The sequence below is a fragment of the Carica papaya genome, chromosome 8, assembly GCF_054855325.1.
Source record: "Carica papaya isolate Zhongbai chromosome 8, ASM5485532v1, whole genome shotgun sequence".
Classification (NCBI taxonomy): Eukaryota; Viridiplantae; Streptophyta; class Magnoliopsida; order Brassicales; family Caricaceae; genus Carica; species Carica papaya.
In genome coordinates, this window is record NC_142316.1 from 19,207,817 (window position 1) to 19,229,466 (window position 21,650).

Genomic DNA, 21,650 nt, shown 5'->3' on the forward strand with positions numbered 1-21,650 from the left:
GAACTCCGCAGTTAAGGGTGCTTGGGCGAGAAAAGTACTCGGATGGGTGACCTCTAGTGAAGTCCTTATATTACACCCATTTTCTTATGAAGTCCTCGTGTTGCACCCATTTTTTTGCAGATGATTCTTTCGACGATACGCGCGACTTGAATTATGGTCCTCAGGTTTATTCGCAAATGTGAGTTACGGCACCGTAGCATTTTTCTTGATATTAGAACGAGCACGGGAGGTGCAGTGCGCACGCACAAGGAAACAAATGACGGGAGGGGGAAGAAAGGAGAAGGAGTTTATGTATTTGCAGCGCGAAATTAAACTGGTGTGATCAAACCAGCACTAATGCACCGGATCCCATCAGAACTCCGCAGATAAGTGTGCTTGGGCGAGAGTAGTACTCGGATGGGTGACCTCCTGGGAAGTTCTCGTGTCGCACTAATTTTTTTTTTTCAGACGGGTCGTTTTACGTTACGCGCGACTGGAACTAGGGTCCACTGGTTTATACGCAAATGTGAGTCAAGAAGCAGGGACATTTTAATCAATATTAGAATGAGAAGAAGAGATGCAGAGTGCACGCACAAGGAAACAAATGACGGGAGGGGGGATAGAGGGAGAAAAAGTGTATGTATTTGCAGTGCAGAATGAAACATGAGCAATCATACTAGCACCAATGTAACGGATTCTATTAGAACTCCGCAAGTTAAGGGTGCTTGGGCGAGAGTAGCACTAGGATGGGTGACCTCCTGCGAAGTCCTTATATTTCACCCATTTTCTTAAGAAGTCCTCGTGTTGTACCCATTTTTTTGCAGATGATTCTTTCGACGATACACGCGACTTGAATTATGGTCCTCAGGTTTATTCGCAAATGTGAGTCACGGAACCTTAGCATTTTACTTGATATTAGAACGAGCACGGGAGGTGCAGTGCGTACGCACAAGGAAATAAATGACGGGAGGGGGAAGAAAGGAGAAGGAGTTTATGTATTTGCAGCGCAGAATTAAACAGGTGCGATCATACCAGCACTAATGCACCGGATCCCATCAGAACTCCACAGTTAAGTGTGCTTGGGTGAGAGTAGTACTCGGATGGGTGACCTCCTAGGAAGTCCTCGTGTCGCACTAATTTCTTTTCAGACGAGTCGTTCGACGTTACGCGCGACTGGAACTAGGGTCCACTGGTTTATAAGCAAATGTGAGTCAAGAAGCAGGGGCATTTTAATCGATATTAAAATGAGAAGGAGAGATGCAGAGTGCACGCACAAGGAAACAAATGACGGGAGGGGGGATGGAGGGAGAAAAAGTGTATGTATTTGCAGCGCAGAATGAAACATGAGCAATCATACCAGCACCAATGCAACGGATTCTTTCAGAACTCTGCAAGTTAAGGGTGCTTGGGCGAGAGTAGTACTAGGATGGGTGACCTCCTGCGAAGTCCTTATATTTCACCCATTTTTTTAGGAAGTCCTCGTGTTGCACCCATTTTTTTGCAGATGATTCTTTCGACGATACGCGCAACTTGAATTATGGTCCTCAGGTTTATTCGCAAATGTGAGTCACGGCACCGTAGTATTTTACTTGATATTAGAACGAGCACGGGCGGTGCAGTGCGCACGCACAAGGAAAGAAATGACGGGAGGGGGAAGAAAGGGGAATGAGTTTATGTATTTGCAGCGTGAAATTAAACAGGTGCGATCATACCAGCACTAATGCCCCGGATCCCATCAGAACTCCGCAGTTAAGTGTGCTTGGGCGAGATTAGTACTCGGATGGGTGACCTCCTAGAAAGTCCTCGTGTCGCACCAATTTTTTTTCAGACGGGTCGTTTGACATTACGCGAGTCTGGAACTAGGGTCCGCTGGTTTATACGCAAATGTGAGTCAAGAAGCAGGGGCATTTTAATCGATATTAGAACGAGAATGAGAGGTGAAGTGTGAACGCACAAGGAAACAAATGACCGGAGGGGGAAGAAATGAGAAGGAGTGTATGTATTTGCAGCGCGAAATTAAACAGGTGCGATCATACCAGCAGTAAAGCCCCGGATCCCATCAAAACTCCTCACTTAAGTGTGCTTGGGTGAGAGTAGTACTCGGATGGGTGACAACTTGGGAAGCCCTCGCGTTGCACCTACTATTTTCATATGGGTCGTTCGACGTTACGCGCGACTGGAACTATGGTCCGCTGGTTTATACGCAAATGTGAATCAAGAATCAGTGGCATTTTAATCGATATTAGAACGAGAAGGAGAGGTGCAGTGTGAACGCACAAGGAAACAAATGATGGGAGGGGAGGAGGGAAGAAGGAGTGTATGTATTTTCAGCACGAAATTAAACAGGTGCGGTGTCACCAGCACAAATGCACCGGATCCCATCATAACTCCGCAGTTAAGTGTGCTTTGGCGAAAGTAGTACAATGATAGGTTACCTCCAGGGAAGTTCTCGTGTTGCACCCATTTTCTTTTTTTCAGATGTGCCGTTCGACGTTACGCGCGACTTTAATTATGGTCCGCAGATTTATTCGCAAATGTGAGTCACGGCGCCGTGGCATTTTACTTGATATTTGAACGAGAACGAGAGGTGCAGTGCGCACGCACAAGGAAACAAATGACGGGATGGGGGATGGAGGGAGAAAATGTGTATGTATTTGCAGCGCAGAATGAAACATGAGCAATCATACCAGCACCAATGCAATGGATTCTATCAGAACTCCGCAAGTTAAGGGTGCTTGGGCGAGAGTAGCACTAGGATGGGTGACCTCCTGCGAAGTCCTTATATTTCACCCATTTTCTTAGGAAGTCCTTTTGATGCACCCATTTTTTTGCAGATGATTCTTTCGATGATACGCGTGACTTGAATTATGGTGCTCAGGTTTATTCGCAAATGTGAGTCACGGCACCGTAGCATTTTACTTTATATTAGAAGGAGCACGGGAGGTGCAGTGCGCACGCACAAGGAAACAAATGACGGGAGGGGGAAGAAAGGGGAATGAGTTTATGTATTTGCAGCGTAAAATTAAACAGGTGCGATCATACTAGCACAAATGGACCGGATCCCATCAGAACTCCGCAGTTAAGTGTGCTTTGGGAAAAGTAGTACAATGATGAGTTACCTCGTGGGAAGTTCTCGTGTTGCACCCATTTTCTTTTTTTCATATGTGTCGTTCGACGTTACGCGCGACTTTAATTATGGTCCGCAGATTTATTCGCAAATGTGAGTCACGGCGCCGTGGCATTTTACTTGATATTTGAACGAGAACGAGAGGTGCAGTGCGCACACACAAGGAAACAAATGACGGGAGGGGGAAGAAAGGAGAAGGAGTTTATGTATTTGCAGCGCAAAATTAAACAGGGGCATTTTACGCGCGACTGGAACAAGGGTCCACTGGTTTATACGCAAATGTGAGTCAAGAAGCAGGGGCATTTTAATCGACATTAGAACGAGAAAGAGAGATGCAGAGTGCACGCACAAGGAAACAAATGACGGGAGGGGGGATGGAGGGAGAAAAAGTATATGTATTTGCAGCGCATAATGAAACATGAGCAATCATACCAGCACCAATGCAACGGATTCTATCAGAACTCCGCAAGTTAAAGGTGCTTGGGCGTGAGTAGCACTAGGACGGGTGACTTCCTGCGAAGTCCTTATATTTCACCCATTTTCTTAGGAAGTTCTCTTGTTGCACCCATTTTTTTGCAGATGATTCTTTCGACGATACGCGCGACTTGAATTATGGTCCTCAAGTTTATTCGCAAATGTGAGTCATGGCACCGTAGCATTTTACTTGATATTAGAACGAACACGGGAGGTGCATTGCGCACGCACAAGGAAACAAATGACGGGAGGGAGAAGAAAGGAGTAGGCGTTTATGTATTTGCAGCGCGAAATTAAACGGGTGCGATCATACAAGCACTAATGCACCGGATCCCATCAGAACTCCGCAGTTAAGTGTGTTTGGGCGAGAGTAGTACTTGGATGGGTGACCTCTTGGGAAGTCCTTGTGTCGCACCGATTTTTTTTCAGACGGGTCGTTCGACATTACGCGCGATTGGAACTAGGGTCCGTTGGTTTATACGCAAATGTGAGTCAAGAAGCAGGGGCATTTTAATCGATATTAGAACGAGAAGGAGAGGTGCAGTGTGTTCGCACAAGGAAACAATTGATGGGAAAGGGAGGGAAGGAGAAGGAGTGTATGTATTTTCAGCACGAAATGAAACAAGTGCGATCATACCAGCACTAATGCAGCGGATTCTATCAGAACTCCGTAGGTAAGGGTGCTTGGGCGAGAGTAGTACTAGCATGGGTTACCTCCTGCGAAGTCCTCGTGTCGTACCAATTTTTTTTCAGACGGGTCGTTCGATGTTACACAGGAGTGGAACTAGGGTCCGCTGGTTTATACGCAAATGTGAGTCAAGAAGTAGGGGCATTTTAATCGATATTAGAAGGAGAACGAGAGGTGCAGTGTGAACGCACAAGGAAACAATTGATGGGAGGGGGAGAGAAGTAGAAGGAGTGTATGTATTTTCAGCACGAAATGAAACAGGTGCGATCATACCAGCACTAAAGCAACGGATTCTATCAGAACTCCGTAGGTAAGGGTGCTTGGGCGAGAGTAGTACTAGCATGGGTTACCTCCTGCGAAGTCCTTATATTTCACTCATTTTCTTGTGATGTCCTCGTGTTGCACCCATTTTAATCGATATTACAACGAGAAAGAGAGGTACAGTGTGAACGCACAAGGAAACAATTGATGGGAGGGGGAGGGAAGGAGAAGGAGTGTATGTATTTTCAGCACGAAATGAAACAGGTGTGATCATACCAGCACTAATGCAACGGATTCTATCAGAACTCCGTAGGTAAGGGTGCTTGGGCGAGAGTAGTACTAGCAAGGGTTACCTCCTGCGAAGTCCTTATATTTCACCCATTTTCTTGTAAAAGTCCTCGTCTTGCACCCATTTTTTTGCAGATGATTCTTTCGACGTTACGCGCGACTTGAATTATGGTCCTCAGGTTTATTCGCAAATGTGAGTCACGACGCCGTGGCATTTTACTTGATATTAGAACGAGAACGGGAGGTACAGTGCGCACGCACAAGGAAACAAATGACGGGAGGGAGAAGAAAGGGGAATTAGTGTATGTATTTGCAGCGCGAAATTAAACAGGTGCAATCATACCAGCACAAATGCACCGGATCCCATCAGAACTCCGCAGTTAAGTGTGCTTTGGCGAAAGTAGTACAATGATGGGTTACCTCCTGGGAAGTTCTCGTGTTGCACCGATTTTTTTTTTCAGATGTGTCGTTCGACGTTACGCGCGACTTTAATTTTTGTCCGCAGATTTATTCACAAATGTGAGTCACGGCGCCGTAGCATTTTACCTGATATTTGAACGAGAACGAGAGGTGCAGTGCGCACGCACAAGGAAACAAATGACAGGAGGGGGGATGGAGGGAGAAAAAGTGTATGTATTTGCAGCGCAGAATGAAACATGAGCAATCATACCAGCACCAATGCAACGGATTCTATCAGAACTCCGCAAGTTAAGGGTGCTTGGGGGAGAGTAGCACTAGGATGGGTGACCTCCGGCGAAGTCCTTATATTTCACACATTTTCTTAGGAAGTCCTCGTGTTGCACCTATTTTTTTGTAGATGATTCTTTCGACGATATGTGCGACTTGAATTATGGTCCTCAGGTTTATTCGCAAATGTGAGTCACGACACCGTAGCATTTTACTTGATATTAGAATGAGCACGGGAGGTGCAGTGCGCACGCACAAGGAAACAAATGACGGGAGGGGGAAGAAAGGAGAAGGAGTTTATCTATTTGCAGCGTGGAATTAAACGGGTGCGATCATACAAGCACTAATGCACTGGATCCCATCATAACTTCGCAGTTAAGTGTGTTTGGGCGAGAGTAGTACTCGGATGGGTGACCTCCTAGGAAGTCCTCGTGTCGCACTAATTTTTTTTTTTAGACGGGTCGTTCGAGGTTACGCGCGACTGAAACTAGGGTCCGCTGGTTTATACGCAAATGTGAGTCAAGAAGCAGGGGCATTTTAATTGATATTAGAACGAGAAGGAGAGATGCAGAGTGCACGCACAAGGAAACAAATGACGGGAGGGGGGATGGAGGGAGAAGAAGTGTATGTATTTGCAGCGCAGAATGAAACCTGAGCAATCATACCAGCACCAATGCAACTGATTCTATCAGAACTCCGCAGGTTAAGGGTGCTTGGGCGAGAGTAGCACTAGGATGATTGACCTCCTGGGAAGTCCTTTTGTCGCACTAATTTTTTTTTTTAGACGGATCGTTCGACGTTATGCGCGACTGGATCTAGGGTCCACTGGTTTATACGCAAATGTGAGTCAAGAAGCAGGGGCATTTTAATCGATATTAGAACAAGAAATAGAGATGCAGAGTGCACGCACAAGGAAACAAATGACGGGAGGGGGGATGGAGGGGGAAAAAGTGTATGTATTTGCAGCGCAGAATGAAACATGAGCAATCATACCAGCACCAATGCAACGGATTCTATCAGAACTCCGCAAGTTAAGGGTGCTTGGGCAAGAGTGGCACTAGGATGGGTGACCTCCTGCGAAGTCCTTATATTTCACCAATTTTCTTAGAAAGTCATCGTGTTGCACCCATTTTTTTGCAGATGATTCTTTCGACGATACGCGCGACTTGAATAATGGTCCTCAGGTTTATTCGCAAATGTGAGTCACGGCACCGTAACATTTTACTTGATATTAGAACTAGCACGGGAGGTGCAGTGCGCACGCACAAGGAAACAAATGACGGGAGGGGGAAGAATTGGAAAGGAGTTTATGTATTTGCAGCGCGGAATTCACCGGTTGCGATCATACCACCACTAATGCAACGGATCCTATCAGAACTCCGCAGTTAAGTGTGCTTGGGCGAGAGCAGTACTCTGATGGGTGACCTCCTGGGAAGTCCTCGTGTCGCAAAAATTTTTTTTCAGACGGGTCGTTCGACGTTACGCGCGACTGGAAATAGGGTCCGCTTGTTTATAAGCAAATGTGAGTCAAGAGGCAGGGGCATTTTAATCGATATTAGAACGAGAATGAGAGGTGCAGTGTGAACGCACAAGGAAACAATTGACGGGAGGGGGAAGAAAGGAGAAGGAGTGTATGTATTTGCAGCGCGAAATTAAACCGGTGCGATCATACCAGCAATAAAGCCCCGGATCCCATCAGAACTCTGCAGTTAAGTGTGCTTGGGCGAGAGTAGTACTCGGATGGGTTACCTCCTGCGAAGTCCTTATATTTCACCCATTTTCTCTGGAGGTCCTCGTGTTGCACCCATCTTTTTGCAGATGATTCTTTTGACGTTACGTGCAACATGATTTATGGTCCGCAGGTTTATTCGCAAATGTGAGTCACAGCGCCGTGACATTTTACTTGACATTAGAACGAGTACGGAAGGTGCAGTGCGCACGCACAAGGAAACAAATGACGGGATGAGGAAGAAACGAGAATGTGTGTATGTATTTGAAGCGCAAAATTAAACAAGTGGCATCATACCAGCACTAATGCACCGGATGGATGACCTCTTGGGAAGTCCTCGTATCGCAATAATTTTTTTTCAGATGGGTCGTTCGACGTTACGCGCGACTGGAACTATGGTCCGCTGGTTTATATGCAAATGTGAGTCAAGAATCAGGGGCATTTTAATCGATATTAGAACGAGAAAGAGAGGTGCAGTGTGAACGCAAAAGGAAACAAATGATGGGAGGGGGGGAGGGAAGGAGTGTATGTATTTTCAGCACGAAATTAAACAGGTGCGGTCACACCAGCACAAATGCACCGGATCCCATCAGAACTCCGCAGTTAAGTGTGCTTTGGCGAAAGTAGTACAATGACGGGTTACCTCCTGGGAAGTTCTCGTGTTTCACCCATTTTCTTTTTTTCAGATGTGCCGTTCGACGTTACGCGCGACTTTAATTATGGTCCGCAGACTTATTCGCAAATATGAGTCACGGCGCCGTGGCATTTTACTTGATATTTGAACGAGAACGAGAGGTGCAGTGCGCACGCACAAGGAAACAAATGACGGGAGGGGGAAGAAATGAGAAGGAGTTTATGTATTTGCAGCGCGAAATTAAACAGGTGCGATCATACCAGCACTATGCTACGGATCCCATTAGAACTCCGCAATTAAGTGTGCTTGGGCGAGAGTAGTACTCGGATGGGTGACATCTTGGGAAGTCCTCGTGTCGCACTAATTTTTTTTTTCAGACGGGTCGTTCGACGTTACGCGCGACTGGAACTAGGGTCCATTGGTTTATACGCAAATGTGAGTCAGGAAGCAGGGGCATTTTAATCGATATTAGAACGAGAAGGAGAGGTGCAGTGTGAACGCACAAGGAAACAATTGATGGGAGGGGGAGGGAAGGAGAATGAGTGTATGTATTTTCAGCACGAAATGAAACAGGTGCGATCATACCAGCACGAATGCAACGGATTCTATCAGAACTCCGTAGGTAAGGGTGCTTGGGCGAGAGTAGTACTAGCATGGGTTACCTCCTGCGAAGTCCTTATATTTCACCCATTTTCTTGGGAGGTCCTCGTGTTGCACCCATCATTTTGCAGATGATTCTTTCGACTTTACGCGCGACTTGATTTGTGGTCTGCAGGTTTATTCTCAAATGTGAGTCACGGCGCCGTGGCATTTTACTTGATATTAGAATGAGTACGGGAGGTGCAGTGCGCACGCACAAGGAAACAAATGACGGGAGGGGGAAGAAAGGAGAATGAGTTTATGTATTTGCAGTGCGGAATTAAACGGGTGCGATCATACCAGCACTAATGCACCGGATCCCTTCAGAACTCCGCAGTTAAGTGTGTTTGGGCGAGTGTAGTACTCGGATGGGTGACCTCTTGGGAAGTCCTCGTGTCGCACTAATTTTTTTTTTCAGACGGGTCGTTCGACGTTACGCGCGACTGGAACTAGGGTCCATTGGTTTATACGCAAATGTGAGTCAGGAAGCAGGGGCATTTTAATCGATATTAGAACGAGAAGGAGAGGTGCAGTGTGAACGCACAAGGAAATAATTGATGGGAGGGGGAGGGAAGGAGAAAAAGTGTATGTATTTGCAGCGCAGAATGAAACAGGTGCGATCATACCAGCACTAATGCAACCGATTCTATCAGAACTCCGTAGGTAAGGGTGCTTGGGCGAGAGTAGTAATAGCATGGGTTACCTCCTGCGAAGTCCTTATATTTCACCCATTTTCTTGTGAAGTCCTCGTGTTGCACCCATTTTTTTGTAGATGATTCTTTCGACGTTACGCGCGACTTGAACTATGGTCGTCAGGTTTATTCGCAAATGTGAGTCACGGCGCTGTAGCATTTTACTTGATATAAGAACGAAAACGGGAGGTGCAGCGCGCACGCACAAGGAAACAAATGACGGGAGGGGGAAGAAAAGAGAAGGAGTGTATGCATTTGCAGCGAGAAACTAAACAGGTGCGATCATGCCAGCACTAAAGCCCCGGATCCCATCAGAACTCCGCAGTTAAGTGTGCTTGGGCGAGATTAGTACTCGGATGGTTGACCTTCTGGGAAGTCCTCGTGTCGCACAAATTTTTTTTCAGACTGGTCGTTCGACATTACGCGCGTCTGGAACTAGGGTCCGCTGGTTTATACGCAAATGTGAGTCAAGAAGCAGGGGCATTTTAATCGATATTAGAACGAGAATGAGAGGTGAAGTGTGAACGCACAAGGAAACAAATGACGGGAGGGGGAAGAAAGGAGAAGGAGTGTATGTATTTGCAACGCGAAATTAAAGAGGTGCGATCATAGCAGCACTAAAGCCCCGGATCCCATCAGAACTCCGCAGTTAAGTTTGCTTGGGCGAGAGTAGTACTCGGATGGGTGACCACCTGGGAAGCCCTCGTGTTGCACCTATTTTTTTTTGGATGGGTTGTTCGACGTTACGCGCGAATGGAATTATAAACCGCTGGTTCATTTACAAAGGTGAGTCACGGTGCCAGAGCATATTACTTGATATTAGAACGAGAAAGAGAGATGCAGAGTGCACGCACAAGGAAACAAATGACGGGAGGGTGGATGGGAGGAGAAAGAGTGTATGTATTTGCAATGATGAATGAAACATGAGGGATCATACCAGCACCAATTATGGCCCACAGATTTATTCGCAAATGTGAGTCACGGCGCCGTGGCATTTTACATGATATTTGAACGACAACGAGAGGTGCAGTGCGCACGCACAAGGAAACAAATGACGGGAGGGGGAAGAAAAGAGAAGGAGTTTATGTATTTGCAGCGCGGAATTAAACAGGTGCGATCATACCAGCACTAATGCACCGGATCCCATCAGAACTCCGCAGTTAAGTGCGCTTGGGCAAGAGTAGTACTCGGATGGGTGACCTATTGGGAAGTCCTCGTGTCGCACCAATTTTTTTTCAGACGGGTCGTTCGACATTACGCGCGATTGGAACTAGGGTCCGTTGGTTTATACGCAAATGTGAGTCAAGAAGCAGGGGCATTTTAATCGATATTAGAACGAGAAGGAGAGGTGCAGTATGAACGCACAAGGAAACAATTGATGGGATGGGGAGGGAAGGAGAAGGAGTGTATGTATTTTAAGCACGAAATGAAACAGGTGCGATCATACCAGCACTAATGCAACGGATTCTATCAGAACTCCGTAGGTAAGGGTGCTTGGGCGGGAGTAGTACTAGCATGGGTTACCTCCTGCGAAGTCCTTATATTTCACCCATTTTCTTGTGAAGTCCTCGTGTTGCACCCATTTTTTTGCAGATGATTCTTTCGACGTTACGCGCGACTTGAATTATGGTCCTCAGGTTTATTCGCAAATGTGAGTCACGGCGCTGTAGCATTTTACTTGATATTAGAACGAGAACGGGAGGTGCAGTGCGCACGCACAAGGAAATAAATTACGGGAGGGGGAAGAAAGGGGAATGAGTTTATGTATTTGTAGCGTAAAATTAAACAGCTGCGATCATACCAGCACTAATGCACCGGATCCCATCAGAACTCCGCATTTAAGTGTGCTTAGGCGAGAGTAGTACTCGGATGGGTGACCTCCTAGGAAGTCCTCGTGTCGCACTAACTTTTTTTTTCAGACGGGTCGTTCGACGTTACGCGCGACTGGAACTAGGGTCCACTGGTTTATACGCAAATGTGAGTCAAGAAGCAGGGGCATTTTAATTGATATTAGAACGAGAAAGAGAGATGCAGAGTGGACGCACAAGGAAACAAATGACGGGAGGGGGGATGGAGGGAGAAAGAGTGTATGTATTTGCTGAGCAGAATGAAACATGAGCAATCATACCAGCACCAATGCAACGGATTCTATCAGAACTCCGCAAGTTATGGGTGCTTGGGCGAGAGAAGCACTAGGATGGGTGACATTTTGCGAAGTCCTTATATTTCACCCATTTTCTTAGGATGTCCTCGTGTTGCACCCATTTTTTTGCAGATGATTCTTTCGACGATACGCACGACTTGATATTCGCAAATATGAGTCACGGCACCGTAGCATTTTACTTGATATTAGAACGAGCACGGGAGGTGCAGTGCGCACGCACAAGGAAATAAAAGACGAGAGGGGGAAGAAATGAGAAGGAGTTTATGTATTTGCAGCGCGGAATTAAATGGGTGCGATCATACCAGCACAAATGCAACGGATCCCATTATAACTCCGCAGTTAAGTGTGCTTTGGCGAAAGTAGTACAATGATGGGTTACCTCCTGGGAAGTTCTCGTGTTGCACCCATTTTCTTTTTTTCAGATCTGCCGTTCGACGTTACGCGCGACTTTAATTATGGTCCGCAGATTTATTCGCAAATGTGAGTCACGGTGACTCTCGTTCTCGCTCAAATATCAAGTAAAGACTCTCGTTCTCGCTCAAATATCAAGTAAAATGCCACGGCGCTGTGACTCACATTTGCGAATAAATCTGCGGACCATAATTAAAGTCGCGCGTAACGTCGAACGGCAGATCTGAAAAAAAGAAAATGGGTGCAACACGAGAACTTCCCAGGAGGTAACCCATCATTGTACTACTTTCGCCAAAGCACACTTAACTGCGGAGTTATAATGGGATCCGTTGCATTTGTGCTGGTATGATCGCACCCATTTAATTCCGCGCTGCAAATACATAAACTCCTTCTCATTTCTTCCCCCTCTCGTCTTTTATTTCCTTGTGCGTGCGCACTGCACCTCCCGTGCTCGTTCTAATATCAAGTAAAATGCTACGGTGCCGTGACTCATATTTGCGAATATCAAGTCGTGCGTATCGTCGAAAGAATCATCTGCAAAAAAATGGGTGCAACACGAGGACATCCTAAGAAAATGGGTGAAATATAAGGACTTCGCAAAATGTCACCCATCCTAGTGCTTCTCTCGCCCAAGCACCCATAACTTGCGGAGTTCTGATAGAATCCGTTGCATTGGTGCTGGTATGATTGCTCATGTTTCATTCTGCTCAGCAAATACATACACTCTTTCTCCCTCCATCCCCCCTCCCGTCATTTGTTTCCTTGTGCGTCCACTCTGCATCTCTCTTTCTCGTTCTAATATCAATTAAAATGCCCCTGCTTCTTGACTCACATTTGCGTATAAACCAGTGGACCCTAGTTCCAGTCGCGCGTAACGTCGAACGACCCGTCTGAAAAAAAAAGTTAGTGCGACACGAGGACTTCCTAGGAGGTCACCCATCCGAGTACTACTCTCGCCTAAGCACACTTAAATGCGGAGTTCTGATGGGATCCGGTGCATTAGTGCTGGTATGATCGCAGCTGTTTAATTTTACGCTACAAATACATAAACTCATTCCCCTTTCTTCCCCCTCCCGTAATTTATTTCCTTGTGCGTGCGCACTGCACCTCCCGTTCTCGTTCTAATATCAAGTAAAATGCTACAGCGCCGTGACTCACATTTGCGAATAAACCTGAGGACCATAATTCAAGTCGCGCGTAACGTCGAAAGAATCATCTGCAAAAAAATGGGTGCAACACGAGGACTTCACAAGAAAATGGGTGAAATATAAGGACTTCGCAGGAGGTAACCCATGCTAGTACTACTCCCGCCCAAGCACCCTTACCTACGGAGTTCTGATAGAATCCGTTGCATTAGTGCTGGTATGATCGCACCTGTTTCATTTCGTGCTTAAAATACATACACTCCTTCTCCTTCCCTCCCCATCCCATCAATTGTTTCCTTGTGCGTTCATACTGCACCTCTCCTTCTCGTTCTAATATCGATTAAAATGCCCCTGCTTCTTGACTCACATTTGCGTATAAACCAACGGACCCTAGTTCCAATCGCGCGTAATGTCGAACGACCCGTCTGAAAAAAAATTGGTGCGACACGAGGACTTCCCAATAGGTCACCCATCCGAGTACTACTCTTGCCCAAGCGCACTTAACTGCGGAGTTCTGATGGGATCCGGTGCATTAGTGCTGGTATGATCGCACCTGTTTAATTCCGCGCTGCAAATACATAAACTCCTTCTCTTTTCTTCCCCCTCCCGTCATTTGTTTCCTTGTGCGTGCGCACTGCACCTCTCGTTGTCGTTCAAATATCATGTAAAATGCCACGGCGCCGTGACTCACATTTGCGAATAAATCTGTGGGCCATAATTGGTGCTGGTATGATCCCTCATGTTTCATTCATCATTGCAAATACATACACTCTTTCTCCTCCCATCCACCCTCCCGTCATTTGTTTCCTTGTGCGTGCACTCTGCATCTCTCTTTCTCGTTCTAATATCAAGTAATATGCTCTGGCACCGTGACTCACCTTTGTAAATGAACCAGCGGTTTATAATTCCATTCGCGCGTAACGTCGAACAACCCATCCAAAAAAAAATAGGTGCAACACGAGGGCTTCCCAGGTGGTCACCCATCCGAGTACTACTCTCGCCCAAGCAAACTTAACTGCGGAGTTCTGATGGGATCCGGGGCTTTAGTGCTGCTATGATCGCACCTCTTTAATTTCGCGTTGCAAATACATACACTCCTTCTCCTTTCTTCCCCCTCCCGTCATTTGTTTCCTTGTGCGTTCACACTTCACCTCTCATTCTCGTTCTAATATCGATTAAAATGCCCCTGCTTCTTGACTCACATTTGCGTATAAACCAGCGGACCCTAGTTCCAGACGCGCGTAATGTCGAACGACCAGTCTGAAAAAAAATTTGTGCGACACGAGGACTTCCCAGAAGGTCAACCATCCGAGTACTAATCTCGCCCAAGCACACTTAACTGCGGAGTTCTGATGGGATCCGGGGCTTTAGTGCTGGCATGATCGCACCTGTTTAGTTTCTCGCTGCAAATGCATACACTCCTTCTCTTTTCTTCCCCCTCCCGTCATTTGTTTCCTTGTGCGTGCGCGCTGCACCTCCCGTTTTCGTTCTTATATCAAGTAAAATGCTACAGCGCCGTGACTCACATTTGCGAATAAACCTGACGACCATAGTTCAAGTCGCGCGTAACGTCGAAAGAATCATCTACAAAAAAATGGGTGCAACACGAGGACTTCACAAGAAAATGGGTGAAATATAAGGACTTCGCAGGAGGTAACCCATGCTATTACTACTCTCGCCCAAGCACCCTTACCTACGGAGTTCTGATAGAATCGGTTGCATTAGTGCTGGTATGATCGCACCTGTTTCATTCTGCGCTGCAAATACATACACTTTTTCTCCTTCCCTCCCCCTCCCATCAATTATTTCCTTGTGCGTTCACACTGCACCTCTCCTTCTCGTTCTAATATCGATTAAAATTCCCCTGCTTCTTGACTCACATTTGTGTATAAACCAGCGGACCCTAGTTCCAGTCGCGCGTAACATCGAACGACCCGTCTGAAAAAAATTGGTGCGACACGAGGACTTCCCAAGAGGTCACCCATCCGAGTACTACACTCGCCCAAACACACTTAACTGCGGAGTTCTGAAGGGATCCGGTGCATTAGTGCTGGTATGATCGCACCCGTTTAATTCCGCACTGCAAATACATAAACTCATTCTCCTTTCTTCCCCCTCCCGTCATTTGTTTCCTTGTGCGTGCGCACTGCACCTCCCGTACTCATTCTAATATCAAGTAAAATGCCACGGCGCCGTGACTCACATTTGAGAATAAACCTGCAGACCACAAATCAAGTCGCGCGTAAAGTCGAAAGAATCATCTGCAAAATGATGGGTGCAACACGAGGACCTCCCAAGAAAATGGGTGAAATATAAGGACTTCGCAGGAGGTAACCCATGCTAGTACTACTCTCGCCCAAGCACCCTTACCTACGGAGTTCTGATAGAATCCGTTGCATTCGTGCTGGTATGATCGCACCTGTTTCATTTCGTGCTGAAAATACATACACTCATTCTCCTTCCCTCCCCCTCCCATCAATTGTTTCCTTGTGCGTTCACACTGCACCTCTCCTTCTCGTTCTAATATCGATTAAAATGCCCCTGCTTCCTGACTCACATTTGCGTATAAACCAATGGACCCTAGTTCCAGTCGCGCGTAACGTCGAACGACCCGTCTGAAAAAAAAAATTAGTGCGACACGAGGACTTCCCAAGATGTCACCCATCCGAGTACTACTCTCGCCCAAGCACACTTAATTGCGGAGTTCTAATGGGATCCGTAGCATAGTGCTGGTATGATCGCACCTGTTTAATTTCGCGCTGCAAATACATAAACTCCTTCTCATTTCTTCCCCCTCCCGTCATTTGTTTCCTTGTGCGTGCGCACTGCACCTCTCGTTCTCGTTCAAATATCAAGTAAAATGCCACGGCGCCGTGACTCATATTTGCGAATAAGTCTGCGGACCATAATTAAAGTCGCGCGTAACGTCGAACGGCACATCTGAAAAAAAGAAAATGGGTGAAACACGAGAACTTCCCAGGAGGTAACCCGTCATTGTACTACTTTCGCCAAAGCACACTTAACTGCGGAGTTCTGATGGGATCCGGTGCATTTGTGCTGGTGTGACCGCACCTGTTTAATTTCGTGCTGAAAATACATACACTCCTTCCCTCCCCCCCTCCCATCATTTGTTTCCTTTTGCGTTCACACTGCACCTCTCTTTCTCGTTCTAATATCGATTAAAATGCCCCTGATTCTTGACTCACATTTGCATATAAACCAGCGGACCATAGTTCCAGTCGCGCGTAACGTCGAACGACCCATCTGAAAAAAAATTATTGCGATACGAGGACTTCCCAAGAGGTCATCCATCCGGTGCATTAGTGCTGGTATGATGCCACTTGTTTAATTTTGCGCTTCAAATACATACACACATTCTCGTTTCTTCCTCATCCCGTCATTTGTTTCCTTGTGCGTGCGCACTGCACCTTCCGTACTCGTTCTAATGTCAAGTAAAATGTCACGGCGCTGTGACTCACATTTGCGAATAAACCTGCGGACCATAAATCATGTTGCACGTAACGTCAAAAGAATCATCTGCAAAAAGATGGGTGCAACACGAGGACCTCCAGAGAAAATGGGTGAAATATAAGGACTTCGCAGGAGGTAACCCATCCGAGTACTACTCTCGCCCAAGCACACTTAACTGCAGAGTTCTGATGGGATCCGGGGCTTTATTGCTGGTATGATCGCACCGGTTTAATTTCGCGCTGCAAATACATACACTCCTTCTCCTTTCTTCCCCCTCCCGTCAATTGTTTCCTTGTGCGTTCACACTGCACCTCTCATTCTCGTTCTAATATCGATTAAAATGCCCCTGCCTCTTGACTCACATTTGCTTATAAACAAGCGGACCCTATTTCCAGTCGCGCGTAACGTCGAACGACCCGTCTGAAAAAAAATTTTTGCGACACGAGGACTTCCCAGGAGGTCACCCATCAGAGTACTGCTCTCGCCCAAGCACACTTAACTGCGGAGTTCTGATAGGATCCGTTGCATTAGTGGTGGTATGATCGCAACCGGTGAATTCCGCGCTGCAAATACATAAACTCCTTTCCAATTCTTCCCCCTCCCGTCATTTGTTTCCTTGTGCGTGCGCACTGCACCTCCCGTGCTAGTTCTAATATCAAGTAAAATGTTACGGTGCCGTGACTCACATTTGCGAATAAACCTGAGGACCATTATTCAAGTCGCGCGTATCGTCGAAAGAATCATCTGCAAAAAAATGGGTGCAACACGATGACTTTCTAAGAAAATTGGTGAAATATAAGGACTTCGCAGGAGGTCACCCATCCTAGTGCCACTCTTGCCCAAGCACCCTTAACTTGCGGAGTTCTGATAGAATCCGTTGCATTGGTGCTGGTATGATTGCTCATGTTTCATTCTGCGCTGCAAATACATACACTTTTTCCCCCTCCATCCCCCCTCCCGTCATTTGTTTCCTTGTGCGTGCACTCTGCATCTCTATTTCTTGTTCTAATATCGATTAAAATGCCCCTGCTTCTTGACTCACATTTGCGTATAAACCAGTGGACCCTAGATCCAGTCGCGCATAACGTCGAACGATCCGTCTAAAAAAAAAAATTAGTGCGACAAAAGGACTTCCCAGGAGGTCAATCATCCTAGTGCTACTCTCGCCCAAGCACCCTTAACCTGCGGAGTTCTGATAGAATCAGTTGCATTGGTGCTGGTATGATTGCTCAGGTTTCATTCTGCGCTGCAAATACATACACTTCTTCTCCCTCCATCCCCCCTCCCGTCATTTGTTTCCTTGTGCGTGCACTCTGCATCTCTCCTTCTCGTTCTAATATCAATTAAAATGCCCCTGCTTCTTGACTCACATTTGCGTATAAACCAGCGGACCCTAGTTTCAGTCGCGCGTAACCTCGAACGACCCGTCTAAAAGAAAAAATTAGTGCGACACGAGGACTTCCTAGGAGGTCACCCATCCGAGTACTACTCTCGCCCAAGCACACTTAACTGCGAAGTTATGATGGGATCCAGTGCATTAGTGCTTGTATGATCGCACCCGTTTAATTCCACGCTGCAAATAGATAAACTCCTTCTCCTTTCTTCCCCCTCCCGTCATTTGTTTCCTTGTGCGTGCGCACTGCACCTCCCGTGCTCATTCTAATATCAAGTAAAATGCTACGGTGTCGTGACTCACATTTGCGAATAAACCTGAGGACCATAATTCAAGTCGCACATATCGTCGAAAGAATCATCTACAAAAAAATAGGTGCAACACGAGGACTTCCTAAGAAAATGTGTGAAATATAAGGACTTCGCCGGAGGTCACCCATCCTAGTGCTACTCTCCCCCAAGCACCCTTAACTTGCGGAGTTCTGATAGAATCCGTTGCATTGGTGCTGGTATGATTGCTCATGTTTCATTCTGCGCTGCAAATACATACACTTTTTCTCCCTCCATCCCCCCTCCTGTCATTTGTTTCCTTGTGCGTGCGCACTGCACCTCTCGTTCTCGTTCAAATATCAGGTAAAATGCTACGGCGCCGTGACTCACATTTGTGAATAAATCTGCGGACAAAAATTAAAGTCGCGCGTAATTTCGAACGACACATCTGAAAAAAAAAATCGGTGCAACACGAGAACTTCCCAGGAGGTAACCCATCATTGTACTACTTTCGCCAAAGCACACTTAACTGCGGAGTTCTGATGGGATCCGGTGCATTTGTGCTGGTATGATTGCACCTGTTTAATTTCGCGCTGCAAATACATACACTAATTCCCCTTTCTTCTCCCTCCCGTCATTTGTTTCCTTGTGCGTGCGCACTGTACCTCCCGTTCTCGTTCTAATATCAAGTAAAATGCCACGGCGTCGTGACTCACATTTGCGAATAAACCTGAGGACCATAATTCAAGTCGCGCGTAACGTCGAAAGAATCATCTGCAAAAAAATGGGTGCAAGACGAGGACTTTTACAAGAAAATGGGTGAAATATAAGGACTTCGCAGGAGGTAACCCTTGCTAGTACTACTCTCGCCCAAGCACCCTTACCTACGGAGTTCTGATAGAATCCGTTGCATTAGTGCTGGTATGATCACACCTGTTTCATTTCGTGCTGAAAATACATACACTCCTTCTCCTTCCCTCCCCCTCCCATCAATTGTTTCCTTGTGCGTTCACACTGTACCTCTCTTTCTCGTTGTAATATCGATTAAAATGGGTGCAACACGAGGACATCACAAGAAAATGAGTGAAATATAAGGACTTCGCAGGAGGTAACCCATGCTAGTACTACTCTCGCCCAAGCACCCTTACCTACGGAGTTCTGATAGAATCCGTTGCTTTAGTGCTGGTATGATCGCACCTGTTTCATTTCGTGCTGAAAATACATACACTCCTTCTACTTCTCTCCCCCTCCCATCAATTGTTTCCTTGTGCGTTCACACTGCACCTCTCGTTCTCCTTCTAATATCGATTAAAATGCCCCTACTTCTTGACTCACATTTGCGTATAAACCAGCGGACCCTAGTTCCACTCCTGCGTAACGTCAAACGACCCGTCTGAAAAAAAATTGGTACGACACGAGGACTTCGCAGGAGGTAACCCATGCTAGTACTACTCTCGCCCAAGCACCCTTACCTACGGAGTTCTGATAGAATCCGCTGCATTAGTGCTGGTATGATCGCACTTGTTTCATTTCGTGCTGAAAATACATACACTCCTTCTCCTTCCCTCCCTTTCCCATCAATTGTTTCCTTGTGCGAACACACTGCACCTCTCCTTCTCGTTCTAATATCGATTAAAATGCCCCTGCTTCTTGACTCACATTTGCGTATAAACCAACGGACCCTAGTTCCAATCGCGCGTAATGTCGAACGACCCGTTTGAAAAAAAATCGGTGCGACACAAGGACTTCCCAAGAGGTCACCCATCCAAGTACTACTCTCGCCCAAGCACACTTAACTGCGGAGTTCTGATGGGATCCGGTGCATTAGTGCTTGTATGATCGCACCCGTTTAATTTCGCGCTGCAAATACATAAACGCCTACTCCTTTCTTCTCCCTCCCGTCATTTGTTTCCTTGTGCGTGCGCAATGCACCTCCCGTGTTCGTTCTAATATCAAGTAAAATGCTACGGTGCCATGACTCACATTTGCGAATAAACTTGAGGACCATAATTCAAGTCGCGCGTATCGTCGAAAGAATCATCTGCAAAAAAATGGGTGCAACAAGAGAACTTCCTAAGAAAATGGGTGAAATATAAGGACTTCGCAGGAAGTCACCCGTCCTAGTGCTACTCACGCCCAAGCACCTTTAACTTGCGGAGTTCTGATAGAATCCGTTGCATTGGTGCTGGTATGATTGCTCATGTTTCATTATGCGCTGCAAATACATATACTTTTTCTCCCTCCATCCCCCCTCCCGTCATTTGTTTCCTTGTGCGTGCACTCTGCATCTCTCTTTCTCGTTCTAATATCGATTAAAATGCCCCTGCTTCTTGACTCACATTTGCGTATAAACCAGTGGACCCTTGTTCCAGTCGCGCGTAAAATGCCCCTGTTTAATTTTGCGCTGCAAATACATAAACTCCTTCTCCTTTCTTCCCCCTCCCGTCATTTGTTTCCTTGTGTGTGCGCACTGCACCTCTCGTTCTCGTTCAAATATCAAGTAAAATGCCACGGCGCCGTGACTCACATTTGCGAATAAATCTGCGGACCATAATTAAAGTCGCGCGTAACGTCGAACGACACATATGAAAAAAAGAAAATGGGTGCAACACGAGAACTTCCCACGAGGTAACTCATCATTGTACTACTTTTCCCAAAGCACACTTAACTGCGGAGTTCTGATGGGATCCGGTCCATTTGTGCTAGTATGATCGCACCTGTTTAATTTTACGCTGCAAATACATAAACTCATTCCCCTTTCTTCCCCCTCCCGTCATTTGTTTCCTTGTGCGTGCGCACTGCACCTCCCGTGCTCCTTCTAATATAAAGTAAAATGCTACGGTGCCGTGACTCACATTTGCGAATAAACCTGAGCACCATAATTCAAGTCACGCGTATCATCGAAAGAATCATCTGCAAAAAAATGGGTGCATCAAAAGGACTTCCTAAGAAAATGGGTGAAATATAAGGACTTCGCAGGAGGTCACCCATCCTAGTGCTACTCTCGCCCAAGCACCCTTAACTTGCGGAGTTCTGATAGAATCCATTGCATTGGTGCTGGTATGATTGCTCATGTTTCATTCTGCGCTGCAAATACATACACATTTTCTCCCTCCATCCCCCATCCCGTCATTTGTTTCCTTGTGCGTGCGCACTGCACCTCTCGTTCTCGTTCAAATATCAAGTAAAATGCCACGGCGCCGTGACTCACATTTGCGAATAAATCTGCGGACCATAATTAAAGTCGCGCGTAACGTCGAACGGCACATCTGAAAAAAAGAAAATGGGTGCAACACGAGAACTTCCCTGGAGGTAACCTATCATTGTACTACTTTCGCCAAAGCACACTTAACTGCGGAGTTATGATGGGATCCGGTGCATTTGTGCTGGTGACACCGCACCTGTTTAATTTCGTGCTGAAAATACATACACTCCTTCTTCCCTCCTCCCCTCCCATCATTTGTTTCCTTGTGCGTTCACACTGCACCTCTCCTTCTCGTTCTAATATCGATTAAAATGCCACTGATTCTTGATTCACATTTGCGTATAAACCAGCGGACCATAGTTCCAGTCGCGCGTAACGTCGAACGACCCATATG

General features: G+C 46.4%; 2 non-coding genes and 31 pseudogenes across 2 annotated transcripts; 18 read left to right on the forward strand and 15 right to left on the reverse strand.

Moving 5' to 3' along the window:
- The first annotated feature begins 314 nt into the window (after positions 1 to 314).
- On the forward strand, positions 315 to 433 carry LOC148249014 (5S ribosomal RNA). The gene has a single exon (XR_015814344.1). It is a non-coding gene; the product is annotated as a 5S ribosomal RNA (ribosomal RNA).
- A 564-nt stretch (positions 434 to 997) lies between these two features.
- On the forward strand, positions 998 to 1,116 carry LOC148249015 (5S ribosomal RNA; annotated as a pseudogene).
- Positions 1,117 to 1,677: 561 nt separating this feature from the next.
- On the forward strand, positions 1,678 to 1,796 carry LOC148249016 (5S ribosomal RNA; annotated as a pseudogene).
- Positions 1,797 to 3,007: 1,211 nt separating this feature from the next.
- Positions 3,008 to 3,126, forward strand: LOC148249017 (5S ribosomal RNA; annotated as a pseudogene).
- A 753-nt stretch (positions 3,127 to 3,879) lies between these two features.
- LOC148249018 (5S ribosomal RNA) lies at positions 3,880 to 3,998 on the forward strand (annotated as a pseudogene).
- Positions 3,999 to 4,203: 205 nt separating this feature from the next.
- On the forward strand, positions 4,204 to 4,322 carry LOC148249019 (5S ribosomal RNA; annotated as a pseudogene).
- An 824-nt stretch (positions 4,323 to 5,146) lies between these two features.
- LOC148249020 (5S ribosomal RNA) lies at positions 5,147 to 5,265 on the forward strand (annotated as a pseudogene).
- A 563-nt stretch (positions 5,266 to 5,828) lies between these two features.
- LOC148249021 (5S ribosomal RNA) lies at positions 5,829 to 5,947 on the forward strand (annotated as a pseudogene).
- An 891-nt stretch (positions 5,948 to 6,838) lies between these two features.
- Positions 6,839 to 6,957, forward strand: LOC148249022 (5S ribosomal RNA; annotated as a pseudogene).
- A 205-nt stretch (positions 6,958 to 7,162) lies between these two features.
- On the forward strand, positions 7,163 to 7,281 carry LOC148249023 (5S ribosomal RNA; annotated as a pseudogene).
- A 504-nt stretch (positions 7,282 to 7,785) lies between these two features.
- Positions 7,786 to 7,904, forward strand: LOC148249024 (5S ribosomal RNA; annotated as a pseudogene).
- Positions 7,905 to 8,113: 209 nt separating this feature from the next.
- On the forward strand, positions 8,114 to 8,231 carry LOC148249025 (5S ribosomal RNA; annotated as a pseudogene).
- A 561-nt stretch (positions 8,232 to 8,792) lies between these two features.
- On the forward strand, positions 8,793 to 8,911 carry LOC148249026 (5S ribosomal RNA; annotated as a pseudogene).
- Positions 8,912 to 9,472: 561 nt separating this feature from the next.
- On the forward strand, positions 9,473 to 9,591 carry LOC148249027 (5S ribosomal RNA; annotated as a pseudogene).
- Positions 9,592 to 9,796: 205 nt separating this feature from the next.
- On the forward strand, positions 9,797 to 9,915 carry LOC148249028 (5S ribosomal RNA; annotated as a pseudogene).
- A 392-nt stretch (positions 9,916 to 10,307) lies between these two features.
- On the forward strand, positions 10,308 to 10,426 carry LOC148249029 (5S ribosomal RNA; annotated as a pseudogene).
- Positions 10,427 to 10,985: 559 nt separating this feature from the next.
- Positions 10,986 to 11,104, forward strand: LOC148249030 (5S ribosomal RNA; annotated as a pseudogene).
- A 546-nt stretch (positions 11,105 to 11,650) lies between these two features.
- LOC148249031 (5S ribosomal RNA) lies at positions 11,651 to 11,769 on the forward strand (annotated as a pseudogene).
- Positions 11,770 to 12,011: 242 nt separating this feature from the next.
- LOC148249032 (5S ribosomal RNA) lies at positions 12,012 to 12,130 on the reverse strand (annotated as a pseudogene).
- Positions 12,131 to 12,676: 546 nt separating this feature from the next.
- On the reverse strand, positions 12,677 to 12,795 carry LOC148249033 (5S ribosomal RNA; annotated as a pseudogene).
- Positions 12,796 to 13,354: 559 nt separating this feature from the next.
- Positions 13,355 to 13,473, reverse strand: LOC148249034 (5S ribosomal RNA; annotated as a pseudogene).
- Positions 13,474 to 13,865: 392 nt separating this feature from the next.
- On the reverse strand, positions 13,866 to 13,984 carry LOC148249035 (5S ribosomal RNA; annotated as a pseudogene).
- A 205-nt stretch (positions 13,985 to 14,189) lies between these two features.
- Positions 14,190 to 14,308, reverse strand: LOC148249036 (5S ribosomal RNA; annotated as a pseudogene).
- Positions 14,309 to 14,866: 558 nt separating this feature from the next.
- Positions 14,867 to 14,985, reverse strand: LOC148249037 (5S ribosomal RNA). Its single transcript, XR_015815490.1, has one exon. It is a non-coding gene; the product is annotated as a 5S ribosomal RNA (ribosomal RNA).
- Positions 14,986 to 15,546: 561 nt separating this feature from the next.
- Positions 15,547 to 15,664, reverse strand: LOC148249038 (5S ribosomal RNA; annotated as a pseudogene).
- A 209-nt stretch (positions 15,665 to 15,873) lies between these two features.
- On the reverse strand, positions 15,874 to 15,992 carry LOC148249039 (5S ribosomal RNA; annotated as a pseudogene).
- Positions 15,993 to 16,496: 504 nt separating this feature from the next.
- Positions 16,497 to 16,615, reverse strand: LOC148249040 (5S ribosomal RNA; annotated as a pseudogene).
- A 205-nt stretch (positions 16,616 to 16,820) lies between these two features.
- On the reverse strand, positions 16,821 to 16,939 carry LOC148249041 (5S ribosomal RNA; annotated as a pseudogene).
- An 891-nt stretch (positions 16,940 to 17,830) lies between these two features.
- On the reverse strand, positions 17,831 to 17,949 carry LOC148249042 (5S ribosomal RNA; annotated as a pseudogene).
- Positions 17,950 to 18,512: 563 nt separating this feature from the next.
- On the reverse strand, positions 18,513 to 18,631 carry LOC148249043 (5S ribosomal RNA; annotated as a pseudogene).
- An 824-nt stretch (positions 18,632 to 19,455) lies between these two features.
- On the reverse strand, positions 19,456 to 19,574 carry LOC148249044 (5S ribosomal RNA; annotated as a pseudogene).
- A 205-nt stretch (positions 19,575 to 19,779) lies between these two features.
- Positions 19,780 to 19,898, reverse strand: LOC148249045 (5S ribosomal RNA; annotated as a pseudogene).
- Positions 19,899 to 20,651: 753 nt separating this feature from the next.
- LOC148249046 (5S ribosomal RNA) lies at positions 20,652 to 20,770 on the reverse strand (annotated as a pseudogene).
- Between the last annotated feature and the right edge of the window lie 880 nt (positions 20,771 to 21,650).